The sequence below is a fragment of the Lycorma delicatula genome, chromosome 8, assembly GCF_047948215.1.
Source record: "Lycorma delicatula isolate Av1 chromosome 8, ASM4794821v1, whole genome shotgun sequence".
Lineage (NCBI taxonomy): Eukaryota > Metazoa > Arthropoda > Insecta > Hemiptera > Fulgoridae > Lycorma > Lycorma delicatula.
Window position 1 is genome coordinate 3,463,022 of NC_134462.1, and position 26,387 is coordinate 3,489,408.

The 26,387-nt window shown below is 29.6% G+C and overlaps 1 protein-coding gene across 1 annotated transcript in view; it reads right to left on the bottom strand.

The window, feature by feature from the left end:
• Positions 1–23,977: 23,977 nt before the first annotated feature.
• The window catches only part of LOC142329461 (N-acetylgalactosamine kinase-like), a 241,443-nt gene continuing 239,033 nt past the window's right edge, over positions 23,978–26,387 (bottom strand). The window contains exon 11 of the transcript XR_012757514.1: positions 23,978–24,145. The gene's annotated coding sequence lies outside the window, so the exon portion shown is untranslated. The remainder of the gene's footprint in view (positions 24,146–26,387) is intronic.

Consider the following 26,387-nt stretch of genomic DNA (forward strand, 5'->3'; position numbering starts at 1 on the left):
AAGCACTCATTATATTAAATGTTATCGATATCAAGTGGAAATAGGGGGTGCTGCAATTCCACAGTGCCAATACGTGAACCGCCGCCACTGATGTCAGCCTTCAAATAAATTATTATTTTCCCCAGAAGTTAAAATTTTTAAATTTCATTGAAAGGTAGCTAAAGGGTCTGAAGTGTATGGCATTTTTCGGCAAAATTAAGTAATTTACTTGTATTTGAAAAAAAATACGTTTTAAAATACGAAACGAAATGAATAAAGAGTCCTAATTTTCTCTTATCTTAATATTCCTATTTAAAAAAAAAGTCTATACATCTAATGATGATTTACTTTTAGGACCCGACGAATCAAATCTTAAAGTTTGGTAAACATAAGATTAACATAAATTTCACGTTAAGCAGTATATTTTTGTAAATTTTATTCTAACACGAAACGAAGTTCAATCAAGTGATAGAAAAGTAAATTATAAAATGTAATTCAGCACAATTTTGATTACGGGTAAAATGCACTTAATCCATTAAATCTGTAAAAAAAGTAAAAATTAACAAATTTAATTGACATGACATGTGATCTCTTAACAAGATGAGCAATTATTAATAGGTTAATAAAATATCAGACAGAGGTTATATTATGCAAGGAAATCTTCCTACGCAATAATAAATTTGAATATTTAAATTAACAATGGAGTCAATTGATCATTACCAATGAAAAGAGGCTTAATAAAAATTAAGAGTAAAAATATTATTCTTTATATAAATCTACATATTTTAATAATAGATGATAATAAAAATAATTATCTCAAATGAACAGCCAAAAAAAAAAAAAAACAACAAAATGCAGTATTTCAACAGAATGTCATATTTAATAAATTTATAACTACATGAAAAATACAAATGCTTTATTATTTTTTGAATAGGGATTGTAAGTGAAACAGATTAGAAATGAATAATAAAAAAACTGCATTACATACAACTAAATCAAATTTAGCATAAAAAATTGTATTACAACTTAATCAGTAAAACTGTCATTATGATTTTATAATAAGAGTTCAAAAAGTTATCACTGTAATATTTAGTAACATATATTAATTAAATTAGTAATAATTATATACGACATTACCGAATAAAAAAAAAAAAAAAACAATTATTTTGAAACATCGGCTTAAAGATTATATAACGAAACATTTTTTAATCTGGTCTTGAGTTACATAGATGGGTGTCTTACATTATTTGTATACTAAAAGGAATAAACACTGTTTGGAAATACAACCATGATTGTTTTTTTTCATTAATCATTTATTTGCTTTGGTATACCTCCATTAGTAACTATAAGCACAAATCTTTTTGCTAATTTATATGTAATTTCTACGTTGTCAAGAAATAACTAATAAAAACTTACGTTTTACTGTGTTCAAAAAGAACAACAAACGCGGAATAATTAAAAAAATTCCTTTCACTAACTAAAAATATTCCGTTCCACCCAAAACATACGTGAAATAATTCTGACTTAAAACACACCGTTAACTAGACACAATTGTTCATCCAAAACGGATAAGGATCATGATTAAATGGCAGTTATTCAGAAATATATTTAGAATTTTTAACAAGGCTCAAAACGGACATAAGAGGTAAATTTATATAAGATTTTATTTTATACAATTAGGTTAAAAAGATCCACTTAATAAAAAAAAATTGACCTTTGTTTAGATTTTCTTCCATTTTTCATAAAAATAAATCTTACTAAGGTACTGTGAAATTGCTAAGATTAATAAAAATAACCTGATGTGGACAACACACGACTTCCTTGAACGCCTACTTTTTAAATAAATTAAAAAAATTCACATTTTTTTTTAAATGAAGAGTACATAAATATTATTTTATTAAAATCTTCTAATATTTTTTCATTTTTCTTTTTAATAATTTTTTTTTAAATATTGAATTATTCATCGTAAAACCTTTTTTACAATGAGAGGTTAATAACTGTTAATAAATTAATATATTTAAATTTAAAAAAAATGTTAAAAAATAAACGAAGTCTAATTCGAACCGATGTGCCTTCCCCTAACATCCAAATATTTCATTAATTAAAATTTTATCTGGTTATAACTCTGGAACCGATAAAAATATGTATTACTTATGATATATCGTTGAAAAGCTCTCGATGAAAACTTATTGCTGCAGTTAGAAAAAGTACAAAATCCAAATGATTTTGGATTTTTTTGGACACTTCTGGTTCAGTCGATTGGAATCAAAAGAGGAGGTGCACAACTAAATGTTACAATAGTCCCAAATCCAAAATTACAACATCCTACGGCTAATCGTTTTTGAAGTATGTACACACGTACGTACGTACATACATACATCACGCTGAAATTAGTCAAAATGGATTCAGGGATGGTCAAAATGAATATTTCCGTTGAAATAAGGAAACTGAAATTTTTCGCGATCACAAAATTTCCTTTACTTCATACAAGGAAGTAAAAAAGCTGACTAAGTACTGCATAACTTTCCGGTCTATTAAAAATAAAACTTAAGAAAAAAAACAATACATATAATTTTTAGAGGTAGGGAATAAACTTTAATAACTATTTTTCTAAAAATTATCATATATAGGTTAAGCTTAACTATAAATCTAACATCTCCTTAAATAGAGAAAATAAGAAAAAAAAACAAAAAACCTTTCTGTATTTAAGTCCGGGATCAATAACTTAAAAAAGTCTTAGGGCATTTCTTGATGGCATTTTTTAATATGAAGTATAAATTTTCATAAAAGTTTCGAAAAGTATTTAAAGCTAAGGGAGACTGAGCAAAAAAATTCAATTTGAAGAGCTACAGGTTAATTTTTTGAAAACTGTTATTTTTCGATTAATTATGTATGAACAGTACATAAAAATTTTGCTTTAATAAAGAATTCCCTAAAACGCTCCTGAAGAAAATCAAATTTGGGGTTTTCCCATTATTCCCCATCCCCTTAACTTTTTCTTTTTTCTTTTTCCTGTTTAGCCTCCGGTAACTACCGTTTAGATAATACTTCAGAGGATGAATGAGGATGATATATATGAGTGTAAATGAAGTGTAGTCTTGTACATTCTCAGTTCGACCGTTCCTGAGATGTGTGGTTAATTGAAACCCAACCGCCAAAGAACACCGATATCCACGATCTAGTATTCAAGTCCGCGTAAAAATAACTGGCTTTACTAGGACTTGAACGCTGAACTCACGACTTCCAAATCAGCTGATTTGGGAAGACGCGTTCATTCCCTTAACTAATTATGAAAAAAAAATTAATATGATTAATATCACATGTACAGTAATTTTTGAGCCAAATTTGAAGAAAATCGGTTGGTCAATCCTAAAATATAAGGCCAAAAGCAGTGGGACAAATATACATGTGTACGTAATTTTTTTTTTGTCTAGATGAACTAGTTGGATCCTAAGACGTGATATGATCAACATACATTCCCTTTTAACATAGCTGTTTTGCCAGGAAAGTAAAATTGATAGTGGAATAAATTTACGATCGTTTGATTTGAACAAGTTTTTAAAGTTTACAGACCTCATCAAAGTTAAAATGAGTATAGTAAAAATAAATCAAAAGAATAGGTTTGTACGTAAGGGTGGCGAGACGTATAACTGAAATTAAATAAATTGACCGGTCGTGTCCGTTACAAATTGCTAAGGAACTCCTATCGCAACTTTGGTGCTACAGGTTGAGTAAAACGACATTAAGATTACGATGATATTTTTATATCATTATTTACCTGTTGTTTTCGGTATATAAGTTGAACTAGTTAATTTACAATGTAAAATTAAGTTAGTTAATAAGAGTTAATTTTTCGAAAGCTATGTCACAACCGGCCTAACTAAATTATTTCTAGTGTAGAAAAATAAACGGTATAAAACTCGGAAATTCATTAGGAGACCACAGCCACCACAATAAACAAATGGTTTCTTCACTGCGGCCACGCGGTCTCTCCAACCCCTTCCCGGATACACGTGTGTCTGGAGATTAATATTATGTAGAGTAAAGAACTTCTGTTTGCTTCTGAAAAGACAATCGCCGCCCCAAAACCGCGATCGCGAATAGGTATCACCAATTTGTAAGTTTCCTATTTCCTTTCCTTCCAAGAAAGAAGAATGAGGGAACGAGCTGAGCAGCCATCTGCCCAGCAGCCACTGACAGCATGGAAGAAAGAAGAAACCTGCACTTTCCCCCGTTCAGCCCTTCGGGGCCTCGGGAATACTAAGGTTAATGGTATGTAACTTCGGTTACTACCAATTCTCGGAAAATGCAGGTCAAAGAAGAAGAAGAATGAAGAGGTCATCGGAAGAAGAAGAAGATGAAGAAGAAGGAAGACCCTCTACTCGTCCCAACATCACGGACTGGAGTCCGGAAAAGAGCCCAGCAGAGATGCGTTCTGAAAGGCAGCCATGAAGAACTTACATGTAAATTAACTTAAACCAGCAATTGCGACTCCTCCGGAGAAGGGCGCGCATTGCTCCCTCCATATAGTTAGTGCCCCGTTTTGGCGTATTCCTGCTAGCCTATGAAGCGTTAGCACCGAAAGGACTTCAGTGGACGGTCTGAAGGGGAATTACGTCGGGAGGACAGGTTGCATAAGCCTAGCCTTCTGCGGTCGGCCCATAAAATGGGATCGATAACGCCGGTTTAACAACGGATTGGAATGCAATTAAATCCGTCCTTAAAAATACTAAATATTAAATAAGACAAAACTTGAAAAATTAGACCCGTCACTTAAAATAAACCTTTTAAAAACACGCCCGATTGAATCAACCAGCAGCAAGGGACTCTGTCCAGGTTCTGCGATCCGTAGGGAGAATCTATAAACTCCCACCAACTTTGCATTCCATTCCATTCCATTAGGAGACAAATAATTTATAAATCATCAAAATTATAACATTACTAAATTATCATTTGTAGGGGAGAGTCCCCAAATAAGTTTTAATTTTAATGATTTTATTTCTAACAAATAAAAATGTTATTTTAATTGAAAGAAATTCAAGTATTCAAAATAGAAATAGCAAGAATACAATAGATCAATAGATATTACTAAAAGTATTTATAACCAAACCTATTTAAAAATTTAATTATTTCTGTTGTAGTTTGTTTTACAATATTTTATTTTATTCCGGAAATGATATTGTTTAAAGAATACTAACAAATAGTACCAAACATAATTTTTGCAATTGTTATGAAAATATGTCATAATTAACCAACAACACCAACAAATATTTAAAAAGAGATCAAATATTACAATTAGTTCTACTATACTTATTTTTACATATTTGTCTAAAGTTTAAGTGATCACAATAATAATATACTTGCGTAGCTACGTATAACATGACTCCATAATACGGGGTTTCACGAGTATACTAAAAAAAAAAAAAAAAACCTACAAGAAAAAAAAAAATAATCAAATTGACCATTTTACCTTTAATTTTTAAAAATATTTCAATTAAAGGGTTGATGAGGATCGTTCAAACTAGAATTCTTTTAAGTGTCTATTGGCAAGATTCCTTAGCCGCTAAACGGTGTAGTCGACATGATACAAAAAAAAAAGTCGCTCCCAAAAATGTTGTAATTTTCAAGAATAACAACATCCAATGCTTGTTATAACCGAATACGTTGTTGTACACCTATATGTCAAGCCCGCCGAAATGTAAATGATATCACAACAATCGGAAAAAATTTCCTTGTAATAGTTTAGTGAATCTCCTTATCGACCCCCTAAAAAAAAAACTATTTTCAGTTGAAAAGAAGCTCAAAAAACAATTGTTTTTAGAAAATACCAACAAAAACAGAATGATTAAAAAATGGTGAATAATACAAAACCCCGACAAACAGTTACAGTGTGAAGGTATCCCTAAAAAAACCAGTTGTTTGCCCCGAATCCGAAAAAAATTAATAAATAAAGAAACTGAATACTATTTGCTGTTCTTAAACTTCTCTAAAACACAATTCTTTGATTCAAACGCATAAAAAATATTTAATAAATTGAGCGGTGCAAAAAATTGAAAAAAATTACAAAAAATCAGTCGCCTCGGAGTTTTTTCAATTACAAAATAATAAATATCAAAATAATGTTACTCTAAATCAATGGTCTCGAAACTTTTCCGAGTCGCGGCGTCCTTTTTCAATTAAATTTTTCCATTAAAAGTACGACTACTCGTAAGAGACAGAAATAAATAAAACTCGTTCATTTTCATTATTATTTTACTTATAATTATTAATTTAATGTTAATAAAGTAAATGTCTTGGTTCAATTAATTATGAAGCTTTTACAATATTTCGCGGCGCCCCTGTGAAAAGGCCGCAGCTCCCGGGGCGCCGCGGCGCACAGTTTGGTAGTCACAGATCTAAATAGCTATTTACGACTCCAAAAATTACGCACAAACACAATAGTCTGTATTTGGATTCTTACAACCAAAGAAGAAAAATAATGTTTAATAACGTATAAGACAACAACAGATACTCCTCGATAGATGAACGTATAAAAAGGCAGCCAGCCCCGTGGAGAGTGAATTTTTATATTTTTATCAAGTTTTTGCATAATTTAATTTAAATTTTATTTTAGAAGATTTTGAGAGCGCATAAAAATTATGTTTAGATTGTAGTTGTCGATTTTATACACTCTTCCAACAATGAACGTCGTTTGTCTAACGATATCAACAAGAAAACTTTTGTTTTCAAAGCCGTAAACACCGTTTTCCCGGCGGAAACATTTATTTATGTGTATTATTTCCATTTAACTGGAAATTACCTTATCGTGAAGTAGCTGATGGTAATTCAACCATACTTTTACTGTTTTTACCATTCGTTTTAGTACACAAAAATTACAATTACTTTTGTTAATAATTATTATATTATATTCATATTCTATTATATTTATATGTATAATTTATTTAACAGTTTATTTAAATAACCTTTAGAAACACGTCCTATTATTTTCTGAACCCTGATATCTTTTGCTATCTGACCCCACAGGGGGAGACACCCTCCATGTGACGGTTTCGGTCGCTACGACACCGAAGATCGGGCTTTACCGAAGATCAACTTCAGTATCGCGGCAATGACAATTTTCAGTCAAGCCTCGGCCAGGATGCCACCGATGCGAATTCCACAAGCGACATTCCCAGCGGTGTACTACTAACATGGACTCACAACAAAACGCATCTAGCCAAGTCTCAAACAAGACTGAATGACTTTCTAAGAACGAAGAAACTGAACCCTACCTACCTGAAAGGTAAAAATGAGTTACTCTAAAGAGTAACATACGAGTAAAATGATATTTACTCTTTTTTTTTATCTTTTACTATTTGATGAAATGAAAAATGGCGTCTATATGCCATTATGTAATTTGTTTTATGAGAAAAAGATTTGCTGATGATATAGTAATTCTAGCCGACAGTAAAAAGATTTAGAAGAAACAATGAACGGCATAGATGAAGTACTACGCAAGAACTATCGCGTGAAAATAACAACAAAACAAAAGTAATGAAATGTAGTAGAAATAACAAAGATGGACCGCTGAATGTGAAAATAGGAGGAGAAAAGATTACGGAGGTAGAAGAATTTTGTTATTTGGGAAGTAGAATTACTAAAGATGGACGAAGCAGGAGCGATATAAAATGCCGTTTAGCACAAGCTAAACGAGCCTTCAGTAAGAAATATAATTTGTTTACATCAAAAATTAATTTAAATGTCAGGAAAATATTTTTGAAAGTGTACGTTTGGAGTGTCGTTTTATATGGAAGTGAAACTTGGACGATCAGAGTATCTGAGAAGAAAAGATTAGAAGCTTTTGAAATGCGGTGCTTTAGGAGAATGTTAAAAATCAGATGGGTGGATAAAGTGACAAATGAAGAGGTATTGCGGTAAATAGATGAAGAAATAAGCAGAAAAATATTTGGAAAAATATAGTTAAAAGAAGAGACAGACTTATAGGCCACATACTAAGGCATCCTGGAATAGTCGCTTTAATATTGGAAGGACAGGTAGAAGGGAAAAATTGTGTAGGCAGGCCACGTTTGGAATATGTAAAACAAATTGTTAGGGATGTAGGATGTAGAGGTTATACTGAAATGAAACGACTAGCACTAGATAGAGCTGCATCAAACCAGTCAAATGACTGAAGACAAAAAAAACAAAAGAGAAAAAGAGTTAAATATATGATTGTAGCCTGCGCCATCTGACGAAATATAAAAGAAACGTACGTCTGCTTTCTGTGTTAGAAGAATAAAATTGGCGGTTTCATTTTGCTTGATGAGAAAAGAGTAAATACATGTAAAAGTGTCAATTAATGAATATTTAATTTTTCAAACATGGTACCGCTGATATATTAAATGAATATGAGTATACTAGTAGGACCGGGACAGTCATGACTATTTTAAAATTTTAACCATGATTTTTTAAACTTTTGACTTTAAATCTATTAATTTTAACTCCTGATGATGGCTTCCAAGTAAGCCGAAAGATCTAGAGTACATATCAACGTGCTGGTAAGGTGGATTATATTAAGTGTTAATTTATTAATGAATATTTAATATTGAAAATAGCCTTCGAATAAAGAATAATGCATAACAAAGCGGTTGTGATGTTATATTAGTGTATTTTCGTTTAGTAAACGAAAAGTCGCGATCTTTCACAAGAAGCTTAACCATTACTGTAATTAACTCCCGTTTGTGGTTTTCTTGTGGGTTTTTTCATTCTTGTGTTTAGAGTTTTTGGCAGATACTCTCAAACGGGGTGTCATAGTGTAGTCTTGATTCAGCTCGATAAGGAATACAAATTAATATAACCCTTTTCTATTACAAAAAATGAATTATTATACACCGCCTCTAATGAGCCGAATACTTTTTATAATTATACAAAAAATACATACAATTTTTAAAAAGAAGTTGTTACAAATTTGAATAAATGAAATCAGCATGTTAAAGTAATATTTGAAGATAACATAAGCCCAATCGACCTACGCGTATAACTTTACATTTATGGAAGCAGATTAACTTTTCGTTATCTGTAATCGTATGTTTACACAAATAAGCAAAGCTTGACTAAAACTAATGACACTTGCATCACGTACTTTTTTAACAACATAATCAATCATTATCTAAAATATGTATAACTTAGAATATTCTATAAGAATCTCTACTCCTTTTTAAATGAAAAAAAAAATAAAAATAGTTTTTGCAAGCGCCAAAAAACTTACAAAAAATTGAAATTATAAAATTTGCAATAATTATAAATATTATTAGAAAACTTATTAGCACGTTATTTATTCGTAGAATGAATTTTAATAAAACCTTTCAATGGAACAAGGTCTATAGAAAAAGTTTTCATTTATACATCCTCGTCTTTGTAATAGACTCATGAAATAGTAGAACACAATTAAAAATTAAACTGAATAAGAATTAAAGCAAACAGATTTAAATAAATTCTATATGAAAAATAGGGTGAAACATTTGGATTTTTAAAGATACTGCACACTCTAAAAATTTTACCATAAATATTTACAAAAACTTTTTTTCGTTATTTTAATCGGGTATTCACCTTTTATTAGTTAAGAACAAAAAAAAAAAAAAAAACGAAAAAATGTACAAAAGGGAACGAAAATTATTTTAAAAAAACCTTCAAAATATCTTTGTTAAAAAAAAACACAAGGCTATTCCAAACTATCCTAGATCCAATACTATACTTATAAAAATTGATATCGTGGTTCACATTTCGTAAACACAAATAAATATTGCAGTTACAAAAAACCTGAATCAATCAATCTATGTACTTGGAATGTAATATTATTACGACCTAAGATGAAAAAACCAACGGATAGTCCACATTTGATACACATGTTGGCACGGTGCATAACAAATATGAAACCCAATAAAGAGACGCATATGAAAAGGGAGTGAGGTCGGCAAAGACCGCACTACGTAAACTGATACGAAAATATAAACGAACGAAACTAAATAAAATAAATTATTTTATTACATATTTTATTTTATTATCTATAAATAAAAATAAGTTTCCTGAAAATACAATCATACATCATTAATTTTAATTATTATACCGTAGTATAAAATTTTCCTTGCCATAGTAGTAACTTAGATCAGGTAATAAAACTTTATTACATAGTTCTATTTATCTATAGTCTTAATAAAATTAGATTGCAGCAAAAATAAGACAAAAAAAAGAAGATAATGAATATTATTACGTAATAGCCTACGACAAAGTAAAACTATAAGGAAAAGTGTCATCTGCAAATCGTAGAAATAATACGATCTGCGCATCGATTAGTGAATGAACGCTTGAGCAAAGCAGAATTAAGGAACTATGCGATAAAAAAACAAACACCAGTACTAAAATAAGCACGTCGGGTAATACTTTATTCCCAAAATTGTTATTTTATTTTTAAATAAAAATATTAATTAAAGGAGAATTTATCACCCATACTTTTAGTAATGATATTCCTGCTTCCAAATTGTATTGCAAACGACAATTTTCATTAAAAAAATAAAATAATAATAAATTGGCAACTACTACGTCAGGAGGATTATTAATAAGCTCTTAGTTTTAATAACCTCAAAGATTCGCTTCGGAATAACATCGCTCGCTGATTTTCTTAGTAAAAAACAAAAAAAAAAAATGTTAATCTACATTGGGTTGCTCCACGTAAGCAGAAGCTTTTAGTAGGATTATAAATCTTTTATGGGATTAACATCCGAGCTTGGTGGGTCCAATCTAAAATATTAGATTCTTTATTACCGAGCCAATCTACGACTGACCTCGCTATGTTTTGCGTCTACATTTAATAAAATTAAATTAATCCAATCGGAAGATATCAATCAAAACGTACGAAAAAAATTGTTATACTTTCCTAACATTGGTTATTTTTATTGTTGTATAATGGAAAAATACAGTACTAGTGTTCCCAGTAGTCATGTATGGCGCTGATACATGACTATCAAGGTGGAAGACCGGAAGAGAATTGATGCATTCGCAATGCGGGCCTACAGAAGAATGCTCCCCGTCGCCAGGACTGAAAAGAGGACGAACAACTCGATTTTAACCCAGCTGGTTTAAACAAGCTGATTTTAAAAAGGAGGTTGTTCGCGATATGCTTACAGCACATCCTCCGCTTTTTCGACAATATAATCCGTAGGCCCGGTGAAAATCTTGAGAAACTAGTCAGTCGTACAGGGAAAAATCGAGGGCAGCAGGTAACGCGGAAGACCGCCGAAAAGATGGTTCGACCAAACTGGAGAGATAATTAAAGAAACGTTAGGCACATTTGTTCAAATGGCAGAGTTTCATGAGCTATGGCAGGAAATTTTTAGCGGGATATGAATCGGTTCATCAACTCTCAGACATGAGATAAAGGCACATTGATAATCATAGTGGAAAAATATGATAAATGATAAATGAAAAAGTTGAAAAAATAAATTGTTATACTATTATCTTTTCTACAACCACAAAATCACCTGCTAAGAAAATCTTTTGATTTGTCTACGTTTACTTAGTTAAGTGGATGATACTACAAAAAGTACATTGAAAAATGTACAACCAATAAAAAGTGTTCAAATATTTCTTTTTATGGTGGTGGGGTGAATTATGGTGAAATTTTATTGTAATTCTAATAAAATCTAAATAAACCAAAAAACGAAAAAAAAATCTTTAAACTTTGATCGGCCTCCACCCTCAAAGTATTTTTTTGGGTCACTTGCACTACTACTATGCTAAGGAAAACATTAAAGAAAAAAATCTGGTTAAAAATAAGCAATAAATAAAAAACAGCTTTTTCGATTTTTGGGGGAATCGGAATTAAGGGGGAAATTAAAAAAAAAAAGTAAGATAAGCATACATGCATGTTCTGAGCTTAATTTAAAGAGGTTAATTTTATTCGCAAAATTTTATAAAATTGATCCCAAAATTTTATCAAAAAATTGTCCCACATACAAGATTTCATCAAAATCGATTTATCCAGTCAAAAGTTATTAACCTTCAAACACGTATACACACGTACGTACGAACATTACATCCCTCACTCTTTTTGATGTCCCTGGATCATGAAACGTCGAGAAATGAAAAAATTAATATCCCATTTTTGACTGATTACCACCTTCCCTTCTTGCATTAGAGCTCTAGAGCTATGATGCCAAGAAAGTAAAACGGGATTCTATACCAAAATAAATAAAAAATTATGCCTGGGTTTATAGATATAAAATAAAAAAATTTAAAAAAAGGCACGCACAAGAGATTGATTTGAGTGTTATGTTCTTCCCTTCCTATCACTGTAACTATAATATTCGTAGTTGACGCGTTTTGGAGCACCTCCATTCTCAAAACTAATTTGAGAACTAAAAATAATTTTGAGAATGAAAGTACTCCGAAACGCGTCAACTACGAATGTTAGAGAGACAATGCCAGGAACAGTAGAAAATAAGAAATTAATTATTATAATCCTAACGGAAATATAAGATATTACGAAAAGTTTAATGACAAGAGAGTTTGAATGAAAACAGCAAAAAATGTTAACTGATTCTCATTCGATTAGAAGATAAATACTATGTATAAGCACGTGTCAAAACGCTCATTCTTATACAATTTGTGTTAAATACTATACAGTATTTTACATAAACAGATAATCTTTTTAATTAATCGTTTCAATTAAATAAAAGTATACTTTTATAGTTTTCCCCCTCCCAGGAAAAAACTAAAATTAAACTATCAAATCATTTATTAAAGAAAACTATTGGTAAATACTTCTCTAAGTAATAACTGACAAAATCCATAACTAATAAAATAACTTTAGAAACAGAAGTAAGGAAGACGTAATACATTTTTTTTTTTCTTAAATATTTCATCCTATTATCAAAATCAGACCAAAAAGCAAACTACAAGAAATTTATCAATAATAGATAGCATTTTATTTCTATGCACGCACCATTTTTTTAATCAAAAAAAAAAATATGTTCATATAAAACTGATGACAATTTATAGAATTTTTACTTCCTTGTACGAAGTACTGTGATCGCGAAAAATCTTGGTTTATCAACTGAAATATCAATTTTGACCATCCCTGAATCCATTTTGACTAGTTTCGTCATGACGCCTGTACGTACGTTTGTATCTCGCATAACTCAAAAACGATTAGCCGTAAGATGTTGAAATCTTGGATTTAGGACTGGTGTAACATCAAGTTCAGCACCTCCCTTTTTGATTGCAATCGACTAGACCAAAAGTGTCCAATAAAAGCCCAAAATAAAAAAAATAAAAATGATTTTGGACCAAATGAGTATAAAGAAAAAAAAATCATATGGGTTCAGAAACGCTTCATTTCCGAGTTATATTTGAAAAATATTTTGCCCTGATTTCTGCTCCAAGGGTAAAAAAAAAGCAATACTCTAATTCCTGGAATTTAATGGAATTAATTTCTTGCAGTTAATGGATAGAAGATCTTCCAGTACATTTCATACAAATTAGAAATCATGCGAAAAAGTATACTTAATACGTTTATTTCTTTAAAGAATAAGCGGATGGAAATTCCTCTTTGACAGCAATCTCTTAAAAAAAAAAAAAGCTGACAAAGTTGTTATACTTTCCTGCCATTGGTTATCTATTCTTACACAGACTGTATCACAAAGTTCTCCCGGGACTTTCGTAATCTATTCTACTCGTGAAAATAATGAAAAAATTAAGTATAACATATATGTCCTAAAATGCTTCGTTTGCGAGTTAAGGCTAGCGGAAGAATTCGCTCGGATTTCAACTGCCCCGGTAAAATAAGATCGAATTGAATTTTTTTAGGTTAGAGGAAAAAATTAGTGATATCTTATGGTTTTTGACAGGAAAAATCGTATAAAATAAGACCCAGAACAGTAGCAGTAGTAGTTTTTAAGAAATCTAGGATGATAACTATTACGCTGGAGTAAAAAACCCTGTTTTTTATGTTTGTCGCGCAATAACTTTGTTAAATTGGTAATAAAAACATAATTTTAAATATAAATTAAATTATTTAGATAATAATTTTTTTATTAATGACAGAAATATAATAAATTATTTGAAAAATTGTTATTTTAAAGTTGCCAATAAAATAACAACAGCTGATCAAGAATGCGCAATACTGTATTAATGTTTAAATCGTTCTGTAAAGTACATTAGTATATAAGGTACTGAGACTGTGGAGACTGATTGCTGTCGTTAGTGAAGGTTTTCTGTGAATTTTACTTTAAACGTCATCTGTCTGCGATAGAAGTAATGCCGTATTTATTTACAACAGAAGAATACGCTGATATGGTATTTATTTTTGGTGTGTGTAATGGTAATGCAACAGTTGCTGCAGTAGATAATGAAATACCTTTTTCTGAATGGACAGGATTCCTGATCCCAAAACAATTGCCGCGGTTTTTCACGACTCTTCGGGAAGCAGCTTCACTGCCTAGTATTCGTACCAGCTACGAACAATCTGTCCAAGAAGACGCTGTTGTTGATGGAATTATCGATGCAGTTCAACGCAGCGGATCGGAGTTTTGAATTCGATGGTTTGGACGACACTTAAACAATAAAACAAGTTTTATTGTTATCATAAACAGCCAGTTCAACACCTACACCCAACAGAAGGTCCGCTTCACTCTGTGTTCTGCAAGTGGAGGAATACAAATCGACAACTTTAATAGTATGTTTTGCTTACCGACGAGGAATGTGGAAGTCCACATTCCTGACTACCAAGATTGCCTGATCTGCGTCTGTGTTTTTGATTCAATAAGAAAAATATTGAGTACAAAACAAAAATAAATTCTCCGGAATTAATGGTCCGCATTATAAATGCTATTGAGCAACCTTAAGGACAGCCCTGATGAACTAAAAAGAGCAACAAAATCAGTACAGAATTGTGTCAATAAATGTGCTGAAAATGGCGGGCTCATTTTATAACATTTATTACAAACTGGTCCGTATAAGCACTTTGGTCTACATAAAAATCTAATTTTTTACACTTTGTTTTATTCAACTTACTTTACACCATTTCGTTCAGAATTAAATTCGCTACAAGTTTTAAAACTGTTTGTTATCCATTTAACAAAGTTATTGAACGTCAAACTTAAAAAAAAATCAGGGTTTTTACTCCAATTTATTGATTTCCACCCCAGATTTCTCAAAAAATACTAAATATGCGGTTCTGGGACCTATGTTATTCGATTTTTCATGTCAAAAACCAAAAGAAATCACTAATTCTACTCCATAATAATTGTCCTAAAAATTGCAGGACGACTTCATTTCACTGGGGTTGCTGAAATCCGAGCTAAATCTTTCACTAGCCGTAATTCGCAAACTAAACATTTTAGGACATATGTAATTTTGCCATTACATTCACGAATAGGTTATGAAAGTCTCGGGAGGACTTCGTAATACATTCTGTTCAGTGTAAAAATAATGATTTACGAAAAAATTACAAAAATTGATATCCTTAAACTTTGATCGGCCTCCACCCTCAATATTACGCCCGAAGCATTTTTTTATTTTTTTTTTTTTTGGCTACTTGCACTAATACTACGCTTAAGAAGACATAAAAATCGGTAAAAAAAATATGCAATAAATAAAAAGATAGTTTTTTCGATTTTTGAGGAAGGGAAAAAATTTGGGAAGCAAATATGTTTTTTAAATGGTACGATAACCATTTACTAAACTTTATATAAAGTGGGGTTATCTTGGCAAAATTTTGGAAAATTGACTCCCAAGGGAAATACCCCAGAAAACCTACCTCACCCGTCGGTGTTAGTGACACACCAAACTTTTGCCAAGAAATTGCCCAATATACATAAAATCTCTGTGCCAAATTACGTTAAAATCGGTCTATCCGGTTCAATCACGCTAACAGAAGTACACATGTAAGTATTTAGGTACGAACATTATTCCCTACTTTTTGTTTGCTTTTTGGGGTCCCTGTATCATGAAACGTCAAGAAAGATATCACACCTCATTTTCTGAGCGATTACTATATTTTACTTGTAGCATAGCTCTAAAGCTATCCCTTTCCTTAGCGGAATAGTTGCGTCTCTTTTATGTTAAAGGTTTACGGTTCGAATCCCTGCTGTGGAAGACATCTTTACATAGGATATAAATTGTAATCGAGCGTTTTTACTGGAGGAATAGACCCATATTTAAATGCGACTGAACATTTAATTATACTTTCCTTATATTGCAACTTCGAGTCCGTCAGTAAATAGTTGAATTGTATTCAAACTGAATTATCCTCAGCGTTCACTTCAGCCGTGTAATATGTAAAAAAGAACTACATTAACCGATTTCAAGTTATTTTACACAATTTAAAACGATTAACAAAAGATATGTGAAGTGAGCAACGGCCCATATATTTGGTAATTATATCTTTTATAACAACTATTCGTTAAAAATTATTTCGAATCGTTAAAAATAAGCATAAAATAGACCAAAAAAAGTTTATAAAAGTAATTAAATACTAAAGATAATATATGAATTGATCAAAAAGTATAATAACGTATCAACGTATTTATATTTTCATTAATATCCGTTTTCTCCGGTTTTTTGGTCTTAAACGAGATTGTTAAGGGCAAATATCATGCCCGACAAGAATCTACAACCGGAAAATTGCTAAGAATAGGATACAAACGAACGGTAATCATTAGTATGCAAATTTATTACTGAAGTTACTTAAATTCTATGATTACATGACAGTTACCGATGTATTAACACGGTTAAGGCTATTGACAATACATTAGTAAGAATTACACGATAACCATGCAATAAATACTTTCAAGTAATTTGTATGTAGATTAAGTTACGAATACATACCGGAAACATGAAATTAATTAACCGGATATCTTTCTTTATGTTGATATTCGTTTAAATTGTATAAACTCTATAAATAGGTTATGAAAATAACACTACTATTTGCAAAGTAATCAACATTTACTAAGGTAACATACAAAAAAAATAACAATATACTCTAAACATAATGTTATTACAATCTTGCATTATTTTATTGCACTAGTTTAGACAACCGGTTTACTGGAATTTCTTTCTTCTTTGAATTTCTTATTGGCATAGACCCAGAATTTGTTCCGTATAAACGTATAATTTATTAAAATAGCAGCCGATCGAGATTAAATTAATAAACGTAAATTGAATACTTGGAAACTTTTCATTATTAATTACAACGCGTTATCGTACTGTAAATGTAAAGAAAAAAAAAATCATAATTCACGATAAAGTGAAAGATTAGAATGCAGGTTCGCTCTAAGCGCACAATCTACTTGAATAAATAAGAGTTCAAAATTAACTTTAAAAAGGCCTGCGATGAAAGTTTACTTTCCCGTCTACTATAATAAACTAAAGCTGTATTTTAATACTAATTTCTTTAAAATTTCAAGATCGTACATTATAGGTGTTTATATTTTAATTATTATTTAGAAAGAATAAATTAAATATATTCTAACTTCCAAATTTTTGGCTAAGAAAGGTATTTTTTTCTAACCTAACTAGGTAGATATCGAAAATGAAAAATTCGCAAATTTCCTCCATCTCATGGGAAGATTTGATCTAAAGTCAATCTTTTCAAGACCCACAATCCCTCTGTACTAATATATATATATATATATATATATATAATCCAAATTGTTCCACCTACGTACAGAAATTATAAATTAAATAAGATGACGCTTTCGTGGCAATCTACATCTTCAGTTGTAGTTTACGTCTTAAGTGTTTATATCAAATTAGATACTCAAATATATAAATACAAATATATAAAAAATATCTATCAAATATATACATTTTTTTCAATAACATTAGAAATTTTTTGTTGTATAAATTAAAATTGAAATCAAGAATTAAAATATAAATATCACAATTTTTTATAATATATAAATGATAGAAATTAAAATTTAAAAAAAAAAAAAAAAAATATTAAAAACTATATATAAAAAATTTTTTTTTTTTTTTTTTTTTTTTATATAAAACTATATATATATATATATATATATAAAAATATGACCTAAGATCTGATAAAAAATTAAAATAAATAAGTAGGAGAAATGTATCAATTATCTTGGCTAGCCAATATTATAGCCGCTTTGTTATAAATATATTACAATATAAAGAATTTTTATATTTTTCTTCTTGAAAATTTATAAAAAAAAATTCATATATTATTAAAAAATTTCTATATATTATAATTGAGTATAATATGTAGTTTGATACTGGAGATGTAGGTTACCGCGAAAGGGCTATTTTAAGATATGAAACAAATAAGGCAGTGTCATCTTATTTAATTTATAATTTCTGTACTAAGGTGAATCAAGTATTATTATTATTATTATTATATATATATATATATATATATATATATATATATATATATATATATATATATAATGACCACGTTAATCTAATCTAAAGATACTCGGCGAAAAGTAGTGCTACATACATATGTTTGTACATATTTATATAGAGTGAATCACGAACAATATAATAAACTTTCAGAACATGTCCTAATGGTGAAAATAAAGAAAATAGTTCATATAAAAATATTTTCGGAAACGCTTCATTACCGAATGTCGGCTGGCGAAAGTTTACACCCGACTTCTGCACCTTCAGTAAAAACTAAGCCACACTATAATTCTTAGGACCCAAATTAAAGGGGGTAAATTTAATGGTTCCATACAAAATCTGACCTGAAAAATTAAAAAGTAGATCTCAGTAATATATTTTTAGTAGTTTTTCGAGAAATCTGGGGTAACACATAAAAAAACATACCGATTGGGGTCGAAAAACATACTACTTTATGGTTGGCGTAAAATAACTTTGTTAAATGAGAGATAAACACGTAAAGGTTTTAAACAAAACCTGTAAAGAATTCGATTCTGAGTAAAATGGTATGTAAGTTTATTAAAAATTTTCCTTCCAGAAAAACGTTTTATTTTTGTCTTGATTCCTTAAGGGGTAAAAAATGGAGGTTTGTCAAACCCAAATAGATAATTTTTGACTGATCGCCATACTTTCACTGATACATAACCGGGAAAGTAGTAAAAGAAAAATCAACATTAAAAGACGAAGGAAAATGACGTAGTTTTTGATGTTTTAAGATTATGTTCTCTGCCTTAAGAAAAAAATTCTGAAGTGGCACTGCATGACTTCCTTTAAGTCTATTAAATTACATATAGACAATTATTTTTAAATGAAAAGTACGTAAATTTATTTCACTAATAACTTCTGATATTTTTTAATATTTTCTCTTTTCATTGTTATTATTGAATTATATACCGTAATTTTTTTTTTACAATCAGAGGTTAATAATTACATAATTATAAATCAATATATTTAAATTAAAAAACAGTTAAAAAAGAGATGAATGATTCTAACCGATGTGTCTTCCCCCTTTTAAGACGAAAATATTTCACCGATTAAAATTTTATTTGGCTATAACTCTGGAACAAATGAAAATAAGTACCATTTATGAATATCTTTGAAAAGCTCTCAATGAAGGGTTATTATTGTAATTAAAAAAAGTCCAAAATCCAAAATGTTTTGAACTTTGGGCTTTTTTTGGACACTTCTGGTTCAGTCGATTGCAATCAAAAGTGAGGTGCACAATTAAATGTTACAACAGTCCTAAATACAAAATTTCAACATCATACGGCTAATAGTTTTTGTGTTAAGCGAGATACATAAGTTCATACGTACGTACAGACGTCACGCCGAAACTAGTCAAAATGGATTCAGGGATGGTCAAAATTGATATTTACGTTAAAATCAGAAAACTGATATTACAATACTTCCTTTACTTTGTACAAGGAAGTAAAAACAGAGAATTTTTTTTAAAACTGTTTTGATGCAATCATGTTGTAATGTTTCTTTTTTTTTAATGCGTTAAAGTATTAAATTATTTTAAGAATTCTTAAAATTTTGTCCAATATAAAATTCCTTTTTTTCTCATTCAAAATTTGTTACTTAATTTTTCAATTGATTTGCATTTCAGTTCCATCGGTATAATTAACAATTAAAATCAAACAGTTTTAAATATTAAAGGTGGAGAAAGTTTTAACTGTTTATAAAAAAAATTGGTATAACATCATACAGTTTGGCGCTACAATCGTACGAAGCTTTTATTATTACTTGGTAGTCAGTCCTGTTAAAAGAAATATAAAAAACTTAAAATAACATGATAATTCCGCACGATTCAATTACGCGCACATTTATTTCTTAATGTTATCTAGATAATTGATTTTTTCTTTTCAATATTTTACGGCCATCATAAAGTATTAACCGAAATACTAATCTTGAACAATCTCAGATCACAACCACTTTCGATCAGTCATGAATTCATTTCGTCGAGCGAAGATAATCTCAGGGAGTTAAACCATAAAAATACAAGATATTGTATTTCTAATTTATTTATCAAACATCTAACCGATACGTTCTCTCCAATCGAGTAATATAACTATATAAAAAAAACCTTTTTGAGTAGGAAGGTATCTTATATTACTTCCAAAATTTTTGTCAAGTAATCTAGCTTCTAGATTACGCTGATTTCAGATTAGATTACAGGCAAGGATTGGGTATTTTCCCCTAAGTTTCATTCATCTTATATTTCTTGTTAAATTACGTTTTAGGTACGCGTTCGAGGTTATAATAACAAGAATAAAAAACTAACTGAGGAAGAAGTAGCATCTTTATTGCTTTCTATGAGAATACTGATAACCATTACACAAGTAGTGCACAAGGTGCAAGAGTTAATACATCAACAGTAAGGACACCTCATTTTTGCGGTATTGTTATTAAACAGTTTGTTCAGTCTAGCGAAAAAGTCCAGGAAACTCTCACCTGGCCCTAGTAAGCGTGGAATAACCCAGCGGGTTGGTCTACTGGTGAGCTCGTCATCGGAAAGCAGCTAATTTGGAATTCGAGTGTTTTAAGGTTCAAATCTTAGTAACGGCAGTTACTTTTATACGGATTTGAATACTAGAACATGGATACGGGTGTTCTTTGGCGGTTGGGTTTCAATTAACCACACATCTCAGGAACGGTCGAACTGAGACTGTAGAAGACTACACTTCATTTACATTTAACATCCTCACTCATCCTTTGAAGTAATATCTAACAGTGGTTCCGGAGGCTAAAATAAAAAGAAAAAAGTAAGCGTGGAATGGGATGTTAATTGTTTTTAAAAGTGACATATAAATGGACCGACCTCTGGTACAAATTAGAAAATGCCATTCAGGTCGCAACCACCTGGCTCTGATGTAAGACAGACAAAATTCTACAAAACCTCCATAAAAAATTTGAGGATATTCTCATATCTAAGAAACACATTAAGTAGGCTTTTTCAACTGTAATTTACCTTATACATTGAATAATTTTAATTAGTTTAGAACTTGGGTTCTGAAACCTCAAAGAAAAACGCTATAAAATCAACTGTGCAGGTGATTGTAGACGACGCAGAATTCTAATCAATACTGACGGTTAATTGAAATTAAAATTTTTCCTAAATTACTAAAAAAACCTTTTTTTCGAGATTTGTGCTTCAAACAAAACCGGATGAAATATGCCATCATAATTTGTGTAATAAAAAACGTATTTTTTTTACAAATATATCCCGCGAATTTTTGAACCCATTTATCTAAATTTTCGAGATAAATTTATCCTAATCTCGTTAGCAAACGATCCCTTCCCTTTGCTTAAGGAAAAGTAGTTTTTCGGTGACTACTAAAATCCGTAAAACAAGCACTGAAACTTACAACGGCTGTTTCGATAAATAATTTTAAGTGATTTACATGCTTACGGATTTAAAAAAAATCTGAATCAACCTTCGTAATTTTTTTTTGTCGTTTCCCCCCTTCTGGAAATAGAAAATTACTATCCGCATGATAGCAAAACGATCCAATTACTACTTTATAAGTTAGTCTAATATTCTTTGAATTTCCACTAAAATCTGTGCTATATATATTCATATTTTGGGTAGGTTATTAAACAAAATGAATTTTTTAAAAATTCCGAATAGAATTTTACTTATTCTACCATGAAGACTATTAACGAATACTCGAATTTCTCGATAATATTCAACTTTGCTAATAAAAGTTATATTACGAATTAGATTGAGACTACCACGACCACAAATTTACTAAACAAAAAAAAAACAAAAAATGAGACATAAAAAATATCAAAAATGTATACGACTTAATAACTTCTTTAGTTCAAACAATTGATAAATGAGCAAAATTAGAATTAATATTTATTGTAAAAAATAAATTCGAGTGTTTTTTATCACTAAGCTCTAATAGAATCGAAATAAAATAGAAACCTACTTAAATATAATTTAAAAAAAAGATAAAGCGATTAAAGAATGCGTATAAAAAAGCCTGTCTAAATAAAATAAAAGACACAAAATTGTTGTAAGAAATGAAAAATTGTGCGCACAGAGAAAACAGAACAAATTTTAATAAAGGCTTCAGCAACCAAGCTAGCGTAAATTGAAATCAGTGGTTCCCAGAGTTTTAAATTACAATACGAATTTACAAATTTTACTAAAACGAGGAAAAATTAAATCTTTCCCCGCTAATAATATATACTATTATATCGTGAAAATAAATCCAAAAAAGAGAAAATATCAGTACACAATTTTATAGGTTAAATGTATGTACGAAGAAAGTTTTCAAAAGTACATCCATCTTCAGTTCAAACTTATAAACATTAAATTAAAAAATAATTGAAAAAAAATTACGTCGAATAGAAGATTTTGATGTAAAAACTTCCGTTCACATTATTTTTAACAAATAGTTTTTAATATCGACGTATTACTTTATATTTTAAACTGTAGATGGAAACTAAAACGTTATTTGTATAAAAATAATCCGGTGACTAACAATTTTATATGTATTTTTGTTTTTGAATTTAAATGGATTTAGTTTAATATATTTTCACGAATATTAAAAATAAATTATTTAATCGGTGTGCTTAATAAAAATAATAACATTAAATGATCAAAGGTTATTTATCTACATTTTATATAAAATAAAAATAAAAGTTACTACATCGTAAATACAACAGAATTAATAAATATCTTTACAATAAATAAGTGACGATTTTAACTATCTACTTAGATAACGACTACAAATAGATTTATATTAAAAAAAAAATAGGTTAGTAAAATAATAGAAGAATCTGACAATAAAAAATATACACAGGTAATTACATTATAAAGATAATAAACTAATTAAAAAACCTGTTTAATATTCTTATGTAATTTTATTACTCAAAAAATGTGTGAATTTTCTATAATTAATTTTACAATAAAAAAAAAGTCATACGATATTTTATGCTGTTTCATATTGATAATACGTCCTCAGACAACGACGATTAAAAAAAAGGATTAAAGTCATTAAATAAAATAATTTACAATTTTTTAATATAAATAATAAAAAAAATTAATGCAAAAGAATTTTTTAATAGTTTTTTACACGATTGATTAAACAGGGATAGCTGATTTTGGTTTTAATCTCCACTTTACAGGATTTTATAAATAATTTACAAACATTAATCTACTTATGATTTACAATCTACGCTTATCAGCGAACTAGGCTACATCTTTTATTTTAATTCTTTTTTCCCCAAAGTTATTTATACGAAAGTAAAAAAGGAATATATATATATATATATCAGATTTAAAAAAAAAAAAAAAATTAATAATGGGAACCACTGAGATAAAACACAAAACTAACTAATATAAAAAAAAAGCGAACGCATATAACTAAAAAAAAAAATATAAATATATATATATAAAAAAAGGCAAACTGCGAGGCTAACGCTTAAGGCAGTGAAAAAAAGGCCCCAATACATATGCAAAAAGGTTTTGCTTTAATTTCTTTTTAATAAAATAAAAAAATACGATGAAAAGTTTTGTTTATTTACCGTAGTGGAGTCCATTGTAGTGCCATCTGAGTTCACCACCGGTCCAAGTATCCGATTTACGTTATTAGCAGTTAACACTTGTCGATGAATATTATATATTAGGGCACCAAGAAGAAGACGGAAGACGAGTAAAGCAGCACAGACGTCGTATGCCTGACTCGTGCCGCATGGGCTAAGAGTTCACTCACAACTGAATTGAACAAATTGAACTGAAGGTCGAGTACAACACGTAACAGTAGCTCTAAGTATAGCAATACAGCAGTAGATATATATATATATATGTATATACAGTTAAAAGAGTAATGATATTTTTTTATCACAGCCTACAAAAAATAATATTACCCAATATATAACACATATATTATTTTATATATATATATATATATATATATATATATATATATATGTAATATATTATTTACCATTAATTACTTTTATTATTTTATTTAAATCTTTTAATTTTATGTTTGCATATTCTTTTATCAGTTAATTATCATATAGTATTGAACTTCTCCATCCGTAATTACCACGTGTGAATGTGTTACGTCTACGTGATTTAATCGTATATCATACTTTTTTTATTATATAATAATAAAGAAAATACAACGAAAAAGAGATTTTTTTATAAATTTTAATCGCTTACTAGAATATAGATAAAAATAAAAACATATCTCGAAAAGAAAATTGACTACAACTTAAAAGAAATCATAAAAAAATAATAAATATATATAACAGTTTCAAATATACATTATTTACTCTAAAAATATACGGGTTAAATTTACGTTTAAAATAAATTTTTAGCATATTACTATACAGTAATAGCAGTTATACTACCATAAATTAAGAACAAAATAAATTTATATTCACGAATATATATTTTTTGGTTAACATGATTAGTTAGTGACACTTGTGCGGAGGTAATTGTAAAATTGTAAAATAATCATCCTTTGTAATTAAACTTTGATTAATATTTCACGAACTGAAATTTTTTCTGATAAACATCAATAAAGTTCAAAAAGTAGTATTGTAAAAATACAAAATATTTGGATAAATAAAAAATCTTCATTAAATGAGCAAGTGCCCGTCTTTATTACGGCTGTTACGCGCGTAAAGAATCTGGAGTAAATAAGCATAAAGCGCTGCTTTTTCTGAAAGTAATGATGTTCATCATGCGCCAGTTCTAATGTTGAACCGAGTTAAGTTGGCAGTTGTAGAGGTGAATATCAAGTGAATTTTGAGACCTCAGTACGGCGATGTGCAACACTATATTTCGGTTCATAAAGTACTTAACGGGAAACCGTTCCACTCTTCACTTTATCTACCCTAATAAGCTTGGGATAAGATTTAACTTTTTCTTTTTTATCTTTTTTGTGGCATCGATTGGCATAAACTATTAAAAATGCCAATAGTATGTAATGAGATATGACTAACATTAACTTCGGTAATCTACGGAAATAAGTTCGTCAAAACTTGACTTTGACTGTCGGCATTTTATTTTACCATACAACCTTCACTTTCTAAGAAGTTATCCGATATGACGTTTCACATTTGCAAAACCATCATCAGGTTTGTAATAGATGCAATTTATCATCTGATTTAAGATTCGGAATGCTTGTTATTTTTGAGAATAGCTTTCCTATTTTGGGGGTTATTTCACGACAAGATGTCTTCAACCGTTCGATTACAGCCCCGTTCGTAAATATTTGATGAAAAATATTTATTTATTTAAATTTCGTGTCAATCTGCTCAGACCGGCAATTTTAAAAGGCACGCAACATAAAGTTGATGTTATCTTTGGTCGCAAATAATCCAAAAAAAAATAAATCCTTTTTTGAAACAAACACACGGTTTAGAATAAATTTGTTTGTTTAAGCGTTTGTGTTAATGAAAATTGATATGAATTAATTATGCCCAAAATTTTATAAAAATGCAACTAGAAAAACTTTAGATGATAGTAAGGATTGAGCACTTTACTTTACGGCTCAGACGCTTTATTTACTTATAAATAAATGGCAAGAGTTGAAAAATATAAAAGCATAATCTTTGCTCCTATTAAATTTGATCGAATATAAAATAAATAGGAAAATGATAAAACAATTTTTTTTTTTTAATAAGAGAAATTTGGAGGTAGATCTGAAATTTCCACATTTAAGACATCAAGGGCTTAAACACGCTTTTAATTTTCGATAGAATGTTTGGTAGATGCGGCTCTATTTAAGGAACTACGCGGGGAGGATTTTTGTAACCAATGACAGAACAAAAAGGGTTGGGGATGTCAATCCGGTAAAACTAAAATTTCCAATAAAAACATAAATGAATGCATCAACACAAAGCTCAAACTGATAAGGTAGAATTAATGTGCCTATAACTTAATGAAATCAAATTTTCTAATCGATCCACTTACATTTAGTTCCTCCGCTCAGGTGTCCCGA